The 12,529-nt window shown below is 33.3% G+C and overlaps 1 pseudogene; it reads left to right on the top strand.

The window, feature by feature from the left end:
* The first annotated feature begins 11,631 nt into the window (after nucleotides 1-11,631).
* On the top strand, nucleotides 11,632-12,288 carry LOC150101470 (general transcription factor II-I repeat domain-containing protein 2 pseudogene; annotated as a pseudogene).
* Nucleotides 12,289-12,529: the final 241 nt, after the last annotated feature.

Below are 12,529 nucleotides of genomic sequence, written 5' to 3'. Positions count from 1 at the left end.
AGCTTAATGTTCTTCGAGTTTGGGTTCTTCGGCTGGTTTACAAAATTATCAAAACGAAAAAGAAAGAAAGAGAAAGAAGAGAGAGGGGGGGGGGAGGAGAGAGAGAGAGAAAATCTCCACTTGTTCCACGCTTCTCCCCCGGTCGATGGCGGAAACTGAAATTTTAAAATAGCTTTGCAGTATATATCGATCTTGGTGTTATCAGCGCTTGTCAAAAATCGATCCCTAGCATCCGCTGTGTGGAACTTGCCAGCAGCCCTTCGGCGTTCCACACTCGTGCGCGCACAGCTCTCTCTCTCTCTCTCTCTTTCCACGTGCTCATTTGCGTCAGCAACTGTACATCAGAGGGCGCCGCTCTGCAACAACCTTGACCATGACCGGAGTTTGACTCCTGTGCGTCAGTATCGACTTGAGTTTTCATTCGATGAAGACCATCCTGCCATCTCACGGTAACTTATATAACTACAACACATTTAGATTTTTTTTTTTTTTTCCTGTTCACGTGGATTAAGGCAGTTAAGTCTTATAACGTGTTTTTGGACCACTTTATTAACCCACTTAACTAATATTACAGGATGTTCCTGCTGTTTCTAAACGGAACCGAAAAATAGGGACCCCCTCCCCCTCGAGAGACGGTTTCCTAAATCTTCAAACTAATGGCTGCATTCAAGGAAATATCACTTATTTCCTTAAACTTGCTCTTTCGCGACAGTTACACACACATACTAGAAGTTATTAGCAGAGTTCCTGTCTCGGCACCCAAGAAACGCAAGCCTGTGTTTAGGACAAGTCTTATATATGTTGAACTCAACAACAGCAAAAATCCAACAGCAGTATAGAACGAAATAATTTCATCCATTACCTGCTGTCTTTTTTAACAAGCAATTTTCTGTTAATTGTAATGCTTTAAAATTATCGTATGATAGTAATTTTACATTTTTTAATAATACATTTTATTTTACTAAACTGACTTACAGTATATTGTTAGTGAATAATATTATATTTCGGTAACACCTTGAAAAAGCTAATATTATTGTTGATTAACAGCACTAAGTGACAGTAACGACGATACTAGCGCCACCACTGCTAAATTGGTGAGTTAGATTTGCTAGCAGTGACGTCACGAGACCCTATCGTGGTTTAAAAAAATCACAATGATAACTATAGGAGATTATTTTGGTAAGAAGAATACACATGTTGATCACTGTTACGAAAATAAATTGCCTTTTGGTTATAAATAAGAATTTAAAATTTGTAATTTATAAGTAGGACAATTATAAATATATAATTGAAAGAAATAGAAACATATTTGTGGAAGTTGATACTACACTCCCCACCCCCTTTTTTTTTTTTTTGATTTTCAAAGAACAATTAAATATTAGCTCAAAGATGACATTTTATTTTGAAAATAAAATTATTTAATTTTAATGTTATATACTAGGAATTATTTCTATTAAGTATCCAAGAAATTTAATTATCTTAACTGTATTTAGTATTATCTGAAAATAATTTAAATACACAAACAAAAAAATATGAGAGAAATATGGGATGATATATTATAAGGACTGGCTTAAAAGGGCGAAGCGAGAATGCTTTTTATCTTCCCCGTTATCTGTAGAGGACAGTGTAGGGATAAGGTGTTATTGAGCTATTAAAGTTATGATCATGGCAAGAGGGTAACAGCAATAGCCAAGCCTCAGTTAGAACTTCATTGGCTACAGCATTGCCATCCATTACCCTCCAAGGGTATTAATCACCGCATCTCACGGTCGATCGGTCTTTCCCTCCGAAATCTCTTAATGCATAAGAGGCTGAAATATCACAAATATAATATTATTGAATTGGATTATACACAATATCTTAAAAATCTTAAGTAATTTTAAGAAACACTAACTAATCAATTCTAAAAATATCTTAAATATAAGATGATTTAAAAATCTTAAAATAAATTAAATTTTAATTTTAAAATATCGTGTAAAAAACATTTTATTTTTTCTTTCATATGCTCGAGTTATTTTTAAAGATGTATTGAGTTAGCTAAACAGTAACCAACTAGTCCAACAGAGGAAATCTCACACCTGAAATACTTTAATTTCTATACTTAATCTATACTTATATCTTAAATACTTAATCTTTTTAATATAACACGATTTATTGCGATAAAACGATATTAGAGACACCAAACTCTGAAAAGAAGAAAAAAAAAAAAGATAAAATTTTCAAAATTTGAAGAATACACTTTATATTTTTATGTATAATCTTTCTTTAAATAATATCCACTGTTCGACAAACACGTAAAATAAAATGTCTCTAAATTGAAGATTTAATGTGTTTTTATGTTTAGCTGTGTCAACACAATTAAACAATTAATTTATTAAGATGAAAATAAATAATTTATAGAACTAGGAATAGGAACAACAAATGGCTCTGATAACACTTGCAGATGTCGTTTATACGGATGGACTAAACAAATCTACCAGGTGTTTATGCATTTTTGAAGGGCATCTAATAATAATAATAATAATTTTTTTATCAATCAATCAAACTTTATTGTTCACACACACTATTTACATTATATACTTGTGTACATGTATATACACATACAGAGGTTATATACGTCTCCATTACAGTACGTTGTATACACGTGTGTGGTGTGTGTGTCTGCATTTTATTATTATTTTTTTATGATTGCAAGGTATTTTTTATTTTATACCTGCAATTATAAGTCCTAATTACAGGAATAAAATGTACGATAAAATAATACTTATTTAATAGCATTATAGCTGATGTATTTAATTGACATAGGATTACAATTACACTGACAATGTAAGTGGCATAATTGTATAATTAGCATTATGATTAACAGAGGAGTAATAAATGAGGTTAAGTAAAAAAAAGAAAAAAAAGAAGAGGAAAAAGAAAAGAATGACAGAAGAAATGATAGAATTCATGAGCAAGTAAAGACGAGATAAACTATACGGAGTTTTGTAATTATAGCGCCAAAAGAAATTGAAAAAAAGATTAAATTTATAAAGTGGGTTTGCTACAATCATAAAAATTATAGATAATAAGATATACATAAGTTATACATCATACAATAATAAATACTTTTAAAATAAGTTAACAGATGGCACCACTTTCTCTCGCAAGTAAAACTACCAAGATTTGAAAATATAAATATTTCCAATAATTATTAAATCCAAAATTATAAAATTATATAATTTTATTATTATATTATTCAAAATCTTTCTCATTCTCATTCATTTTCTCCTCTTCTCCCAGAAATAGTCGTATACACTTCTGGCACCCTTTAAGTATAATTATAAACTTAAGTTGTTTTAAATATAACACAAAAAAATAGATATGTATATATACTGTGAGAAAATAATTATTGGAATATATGGTTTTTAATTTAATTTAATATGCTGATATGTATTTAATATGTAGATATGTATATTCCAGTTATCACAAGTTGCCTATTTCACTGTATGTATAAGGCAAACAGGTAAATCCTTTAGATTCGACTGGACTGACGTATATATACAGATATACAGTCGACAACAGGGAGAATTTACGGATTTCGCAAGAAGTGTTATCATAGTATGTTATATCAATTGCTTACCTGTTCGTGACATTAATAAGGAACATTCGCATTTAACAGACAAAAATACTATTAATGGCATAGTGTGTAGATGGTGGGTTATGTGTGTAGTGTGCCCTTCCTAGACGGGTCCTTAGACTCCTTGAAGGAGTCGAGTAATAATAACAATAATAAATATGTCTTCCAAAATCATTGCAGGCAACATTATCAGCCGATTAATATGTGTGTCACCTTTGGCAAGAAACAGAGAAAAAGAAGCCCGAGAATATTAAAGGATTCTCAGACTATCCGGTGTGAACGTGATCTGCCCGGAAGTCAAAGATTCTATGTTGCTTCCGGTCAAATTAAAATTTTAATAAATACCTTGACATCAGATTGTTCATACTTGAAATAATGTCCAGTAAGTTGACGTGCATATTATTATTTTTTAATTCTATCAGCTTCTTACATTATTATATTAATAAAATTAATAATGATAAAATATGAAAATGGATTATCTGGATATTATGTCAAGTATTACATCCTTATTGGCATCCATCTCATTACTAGGACTAGGCTAATCTGCTACATCATAAACTCAGATTGCTAAAATCTTGTGTTCCTGTATTTCAATGATCAATTCAGTTTGAAACAGATCGGTCTTTTTCAATGGATGTCACACGATGGGACATCCAAGCTCAATTGAATTAATAGACCCAAATGGGTTATTATTACTATCATACGATAGACAAAAGTATACTTGAATTATTTTTACAACTTCACTCATAAATAAAATCTGAAACCAGATACACATACAGTTTTTATTTCTTCTCTTAGAGATAAAAAAAAATGGTAATATTTTAAATGTAAAATATCAAAACGATAATGAACTTATCGCCACGTAAAGCTTGCATTTCAATGTCAACATTTGCAATACATAAGCAGCCATTCTATTGTTTAAAACCTTGATGTTGGCTACTGGAGTTGTGTACATGCAGTTGCTTTCATACCAATCACAGAAGGAAAAAAAAGTCACAGTTTATTATGTTGAGAGAGCTACTGAGACCCACTGATGACAGCTCTCCCCCCCCCATTTCCTGAGCAAAGTTTTATTGGGTTCCACATATTCTGTAGATGTAACTTGCACTGCACCTAATAGAACATTTCCTGCCTCCTTAAATATATGATAGCATATTGATAGTAACATGCTATGCGATCCAGAGCGCCATACCTTTCCTTCATCGAGATGAGCGTTAGCGACACGATTCTCAGTTAGCGCAATGCTGTCTGAAAGGTGGCGACACCTACCGGCTACTAAGTGAACTTTATGACTTTGTCTACTTCGCATGTTCAGTTCTTAGTTTTCAAGGTGTGACTAATCAAATCACTTGAAATGTTTCCTCTTTTTTTGGGGGGGGGGGGGAACAATAGCTCGCCAATAGGATCATATAGCGATAAATAAAAGTGCTGTGATTTATGATGTAAGGAATGGGACAAAAAAAAACTATTTTCACAAGGTGGCGCCATCTATTAACTCATCGTAATCCTAATTGGAAATTTTTTTTTTTCATAAATCAACGAGGAAAGCATTTGTTGAGATCGATTTCATTAATATTTACGTAATTAATATTAAATGAAATAGAAAAAAAAATTAAAATATTCTAAGTTAAAAAGGAATAAAGTCACTGTCATACAGAAGGGGTTCATCTGAGTGATTTCGAAACATTTTATGTCTCTCTCTCTCTCTCTCTCTCTCTCTCTCTCACACACGCACACACACACACACACACACACACACACACACACACACACACACACACACACACACACACACACACACACACACACACACACACACACGAAGAATTCAGCAATATTTAATTCTTCACGTGTAACTACAGCTCATTTAGTACATATTCGTAAGAGAATTTAAAATAAAATTATGTTCTTCAAAAATTGACGTTTTCAATAAAAAGAACTTGATCATTTTTTTTACATATCTGATGATGAGTGATGCGATTTTTTTTAATTGTAAAAAGTTTGATATTCATGTAAATAAACACTAAAATCTCTTTGTCTAGCAATAAAGATAATTGAGAGAAAAGCGGGAGACCTTTTTCTTGAAAGAATGTGCAAGTAGATTCTATAAGCATGGTTATATTTGTTTTGATAACTTGGAAATCTCAACTCAGACGAATCCCAATTTCCGAGTGTTATTGAAATGAATGCTACTAATTCGAACTGCGCATACTGAAAGTTCCATTTATGACTAAAATAATTTTAAGACTTCATTTACATTCTAATTCCCCCCCCCTGCAACCTCCACACCAAGGAAGTATTTATATACTATGTATTTTACAACCTTTCTTGTGTGGAATCCATATAAAAATGTTTCAGGAAAAAATTGATGCTATTGTTTTATTCGATTTTACAATTTGTATTTGCCACTTAGAAAGATCTCGCCTATTATTAAGGAATTAAACTGAATCAGAATTAAAAGAGCAAGGATAAAAGAAGTAAATATATTTGCTGAAAATCCAATGAAACAAATAAATAGAACTTATTTAATTTTAATAAAAACACTTTTTTAAATAAAATCAAAATTGACCAGTATCCTGGCTTAATAAGAATTCAGTCATTGTCAAGTGTCAAAAGCCACTTTCCTGTAGACGTCTTGTGTTGTACCGTAAAGCATCCTTTACAGGGGCAAGGTTAATTTATGGCGTTGCCTATCTTCTTTCACTACGCGTTATTCCCGCTTCCTATGCAGGGTCAGCGTCTTACTTAGATGCGACTTCTTGTTAGTACCACTCCCAGCCGAACCTGTCGCCTAGTCTGCCGCTGGGGGGAGGGGTATATTTTTGACTGTAGCAGCGTATGTTCACGGAGCCGGTTTGCGGGATGAAAAACGCAAGATAAACTGGCGGAAAAAACCCTACTGGCCGCTCCCAAGATCGGCTAACTTGACTATGGCTGAGGAAGATCCTCAAATTCCTCACGTCTTCGACGAGAATCGAAGCTGGGACACTCCTTCCCTTAGTCATATGGTTGCGAAACGCAAAGCCACTAGGCTAACCGCGCGGCGTTGCCTATTTGCATCTGAATATTTTCAATGAAAATAATTCTCTGTAAATAATGATAATGTTATGTAATAACCTGCCAAAAGGTTTTTAATGAGCTATAACATTTCTTATTAAATAATCATATTGCTAATAAACAAAAATATACACTTAAAACAGCATAAAAAATGTAAATCTAATAGTAAAAGTATTTATAATCGCTTTAAAGAGAAAAAAAATCTATATTTGTCTTTTTTTTTTTTTTTTTTTTTGGCAAGCTAAGGTCAAATTATATTTCTGCTACGAATGCAGAAGCAACTCCTGAGGCAGTAGAAGCCTTGGTAATTTGGAACTCTGACTAAGGGCCATAAGTACTTTAATTTAGTTCAAACTCTAACTTGCTTTTGAGACGATATTTCTCAAGCGCCATCTATTGAGAAAGCAACGAACTATAACACATTTTATACGTGTATGAATGGGGGAAAAATGTAAACAGCTGAGAAAAATGAAAAAAAAAAAGGCATTATATATCACATGACTATTTTTTTTTAAAGCATAAGCCATGATAGTCGGTTTGGGAGCATCAAGGAATTCAAGCTATAACTTTCTCTTAATTGTGAAAAACTAACTAAATAAATAAACTAAAATCAAAAGTAAGCAAACAGTTCTCCAGAAAAATGATCGAGTGAAAAGAAATAGGCCATAATGTGTCTGTGAACCCAAAGAATGGACAGACACGTGGAGAAAGCAATCAAAATGAATAACAACAACCAGCTGGATTTTTTGTCTGATAGTAGCGTCATCTTTTCAAAGGTGATAATCTTGTCGCATCCTCACAACCAATCGAAACAATGCAAAACTAATCATTTTAACACATCCGTAATTCATCGTTAGTTGACTAGATTTATCTTCATGAAAAAAGAAGTTCATAAAGTTTCTCTTCATAAAAATCATGAACTATTCAAATATAACAAGCGTCGTTTAAAAGTACCGCCTCAATTATTGATTTATTATTATTATTATTATTATTATTATTACGTGACACCTCCAGAGAGTCCAAAAACTCATCGAGGGAGGACACCCATTCTACATCTCTCTTTGTCTCCACCACTCAATCCACTAACTACAACTAACCACAACATCAACGCCATCTTCCGCCCGCCACCACCAATAGTAATTCCACAGACAATCACATTCAATTTATTCATTTATTTTGCTTTATTCGTAATTATTATCGTTAATACAAACATTTTGCTGTAATTCAGTACAAAAGATTTGAATGGCATTTTAAGGATTTGTTTTTTATAATCGGAGATGAATCAAAATGTCTCGCATCTGTTTTCTTGCATCGTACTTCTGTTTTTCAGACATTTGAATTCCGATTGTTACACAGCACTACAAAGTTTCAGACTAATCCTCAAAAGCGTCAATTTTTAAAGAAAATTTTAATTGGAAATTTTAATTTCCAGTTAAAATTTCTTAACTCTGATTCTGTCTTAAATATTTACCTTACTATATTTTTTGACATTGGATATTTTTAATTTTCGTAATAGACAAACTTTTTTAATATACGAACGAAAATTGCTTTCTACATCTCCACAATTTAGCTGTTTGAATTGAGAGAGTAAGTTAAAGTTTCAGAGAATGAAAATAAGTTATTAAGATTTATTGTTTAAATATTTAATGAAATAGATTTACACCTATTTTAAAGTCAGCTACTGGAATAAATTAGAACTCTGCATTCGCAGAATTCAAGATAAGCAACATCAACATAAGAAGCATCAATGGAAAAGAAACGGAACTTGCAGAAGAATTGGATAAGTACGAGATCGATATAATTGGCGTGATTGAAACCAAGAAGACCAAACAGCGAGATCTTTCTAAGCAATATATATAAAATGTTATGGTCAGGCAATAACAATCAGGGAAAAGAGGGAGTAGCCATAGTAAACAACACTAAATACAAGGCTAATCTCTTTGAATGGGAGCCAATATCAAGTAGAGAGATGTGGACAAATGTTCAGAATGGGGAACTGAACAATGAGACTTATTTGGTACCATAGAAAGTTCCTAAGGAAATGAAGGAATTCTTTGAATGGTTAGAAAAGACATCCGACATGAAGAAAAAAAAAGCTGATCCTTGTTAGAGATCTAAAACAGCACAGTAGGAAATGAATAAAATATATAAATCAAGTGGATATTAAATCTAGCATTATTTCAAAACCGAGTAAATACTTTACGCACCGACCGAGAGTTCGCTTACAAAAAATAAACCCTTCCACACTTCGAGTTGCTTAGTACTGAACGAGAGTTTTTGCTCTCTTTCTGCCTGCTCTCCAAGGAGAACCAACCAGTTAGAAGCAGCTGTCAGGAGTGATCGCTTGGGCAAAGCGATCATGTTTTCTATAAGGTCGGAGCTAGGGCAACTCGTAAATGCCGGCGAGTGTATTCCGGTAAGCTCTCTGGGTCAACTTCTTTACGAAACTCGCACAGCCTCTACATTCGGCTTTGAAATAATGTTGGATCCAGTATCCATTTTACTTATATAATTTTGCATCGCCGAATTGAAGCCTTTTGGCTCTTTATTTTAGTGAATAAAAATATTTTTGGAAATTTTTTTTGGGAAAAGAGCAAAGCTAATAATAATGATAAATAGCTGCTGAATTCCCAAATTCCTCACATGAACAGAAGACAAAGGAAAAAGTGGAATTATGTCGTTGCTGATAGCGATATCTTCATGCTGATTCAGGATACACAGAGGATTTAAACGGGAAGTGATGACCATCACGTTTTGAACAGCCTCAAATTGAATATCATGCCGCAAGATGACACTGAATTTTTCCAGTCCAATTTTATCATTAACTATCAGATATACAAATATTATTCAAGGAAAAAAAAACAGTTTAAAAACAAGTATAAAACCATTGATAATGAGTGGTAGACTTTGAAGAAAACATTGATTTATTCAGGTAGGGAGGTATGTGATGACGTTGTCTGCAAGGACAGAAAATGATGGACTTCATGATGGACTCTGGAACTCAGAGAGGCAGTCAAGAAAAAGAAAAAAAGCATACAGAAACTTCGAAGCGAAATAGAGAGAAGATGCAAAAATGCAAAGTGGTGAGTAAAAGTAACAAAGCAAAAGACCAAGAGAAGACAAACAATAATAGAAAAGATAAATATCAGAAAGGTGGCACGAAATGGTCTGGAGGTTATTGAGACATCTTAAAACACGAAGGAGTAAAGAATTCTATAAAAGAAATTAGAGATGATAAAGGTGATCAAAAATTCTATCAAAATCCAAAATGTGGAAGGCAACAGGAGTAGTAATATTCGACCGGAAATGCTGAAATTTGAAGATATAAAAGATTACACTGATAGTGTGTAATTCAGAAGGCCTAGTCAGGTCGAATTCTGGATAATTGGAATAGAGCGCTCATAGTATTAATCCATAAAAAGCGAAATAAAACTGAATGTGAGAATTACTGAAGAATTTTCCGTGTTTCGGGGAATTTAAGTTGTAAGTCAGCAGTTAGAATTGAACGAGGTACAGGAAAATGGTTTGATGTGAAATCGGGTGCGAGAAGAGTGTGTACAACATCTCCACTCTTATTCTTCATTTATAAGGATCACATTATGAAGAAAGTAGCATTAAACCTGATATTAAAATGGAAAATATTAATCTCAGCTCTTTATTTTAAGCGGATATTATATTACTGAATAAATCCAGTAAGACTTCAGTACTCGTAAACTATTTGAATCACTTTTTTAAACAATTTGGCTTGAAAATCAGCAATAAAAAGACGAACAACTGAAAATATGAACCACAAATGGTGAACTTATAGAACAAGTAAAACATTTCAGCTATTTAGGTACAATTTTTAGCGAACATCACAAATAAAATTTGGAAACAGACAACAGAATAAGCAAAGCACGTATAGTTTGGGAGTAAGAAAGAAATTAGTCTAAACCTGGCTTGTCCAACCCGCGGGCCGCATGCGGCCCAGGACGGCTATGAATGCGGCCCAACAAAAAATCGTAAACTTGCAAACGTTATGAGATTGCGACTAAAAATACCATTAATAATACTATAAATACAATTTTAGCATGCTATTAATTTATAAGCGATGAATTTTTGTATTTAACACGTTCTTTAGGAATGAGAGATTCATAAAATTATTCTCAAATAACTGTATTTATTCAAAATTGCCGCCCATGCGAGTAGTTACTTCTCGACATAATAAATGGTGCTTTCTACTTTTACCACGCAATAGATGTCTCTCTATGTGCGCCATGGGTACGCTGGTACGACTTTCAATGTGCACTTGTAAACAGTCGAGTTGACATCGAAGAAAGGTGCAGACGTTACGTGTGTTTGTGGCGATTTGGGGAGTAATTTTTTTAGAAGTAAAAATTTGGCGAGTTGGTGATTATTAAACCTTGCTTTCTAATTTTCCATCTTTTTTTTTTTTTAATTCTAGCATAGCTTCCACAGCATCTCCAAAGAAAACCGAACCAAAAGAAAAAGAAAAATGATAGAAGAAGGAAGATTGTTCAACGAAAAGTGGACAGATTTTTTTGTCGAGGCAAATACTAAGGCAATCTGCTTAATTTAGGGAATTTGTGCCAATTTTCAAAGAATACAATTTGACGCAAAAACATGCTGCGAAATTTAGTGCTTATCAAGGAATGTGCCGTAAAGACAAAATAGTGGAACTGAAAAAAAGTCTATCATCTCAGCAAAGTTTTTTTAAAAAATATAATTTGCCCTGATAAAAAAGGGGATTTTTCTAAAATCAGTTTGTCTCACCAGACTATAGCCAGGCGAATCGATGAAATAGGAAAATCTATCGAAAAAGGTTTGGAGAGTAGAGCTGCTAATTTTAAATTTTATGCTTTGGCGATAGACGAAGGTACTGATGCTACTAATATACAGCTCAATTGGCAATTTTTATCAGAGGTATTGATGACGAATATATTATCACTGAAGAAATGGTTTCTTTATTGCCATTAAAAGACACAACTAAATCAAGAGATTTATACGAAGCAGTGAAAAATACGTTAAAGCGATTTTCTTTGTCCATTGTGCACATATTTGGTATAGCTACTGATGGTGCCCCGGCGATGATAAGTAAAAGAGATGGACTTGTAAAATTAATAGAAGACGATGCAATTGCCTCCCAAAATTTACGTATCATGAAATATTACTGCATAGTACACCAAGAAAATTTATGCGCAAAAGCTTTAAAGATGGATAACGTCATGCAGATTGTCATCAAGGCTGTAAATTTCATAAGGGCCAAGGGATTGAATCATCGCCAATTCCAGGAATTTCTTAAATTTATGGATGCCGACTATGGGGACATCATTTACTTTTCGGAAGTAAGATGGTTAAGTCGAGGTAAAATGTTGAAAAGATTTTATGATTTGCGAAATGGAATCAAGTCGTTTATGGAATCAAAAACAAAATTTGTGCCAGAAATTGACGATGAAAACTGGCTCACAGATTTGGCATTTTTAGTAGACTTGACCGCTCATTTAAATGAGTTAAACATGCGTCTTCAAGGTGAAAACCCAACTGATCAATACAATGTTTCAAACTATAACAGCGTTCGAAATGAAACTGAAACTATGGCAATCTCAAATTAAGGCAAACAATTTTATGCATTTCGACACGTTGGCTAAACACGGTCCTGTGAACAACGAAAAATATGCAGCCTTGCTTTTCGATTTGATACAGGAATTTGAGAAGAGGTTTCAAGATTTCCGGAAAAATCATCAATCTTTTGGTATATTTGCGATTCCATTTTCAGTCGACATAAACATATTACCTGCCAATTTTCAAATGGAATGCATAAAGCTACAATCGGACACTCAACTTAAAGAAAAA

This window comes from Typopeltis vanoorti, chromosome 11, assembly GCF_054136105.1.
Source record: "Typopeltis vanoorti isolate ZY-2024b chromosome 11, IOZ_Tvanoo_1.0, whole genome shotgun sequence".
NCBI lineage: Eukaryota > Metazoa > Arthropoda > Arachnida > Uropygi > Thelyphonidae > Typopeltis > Typopeltis vanoorti.
Note: the sequence above shows the minus strand (reverse complement) of the source record. Positions and strands in the feature narration are given on the sequence as shown.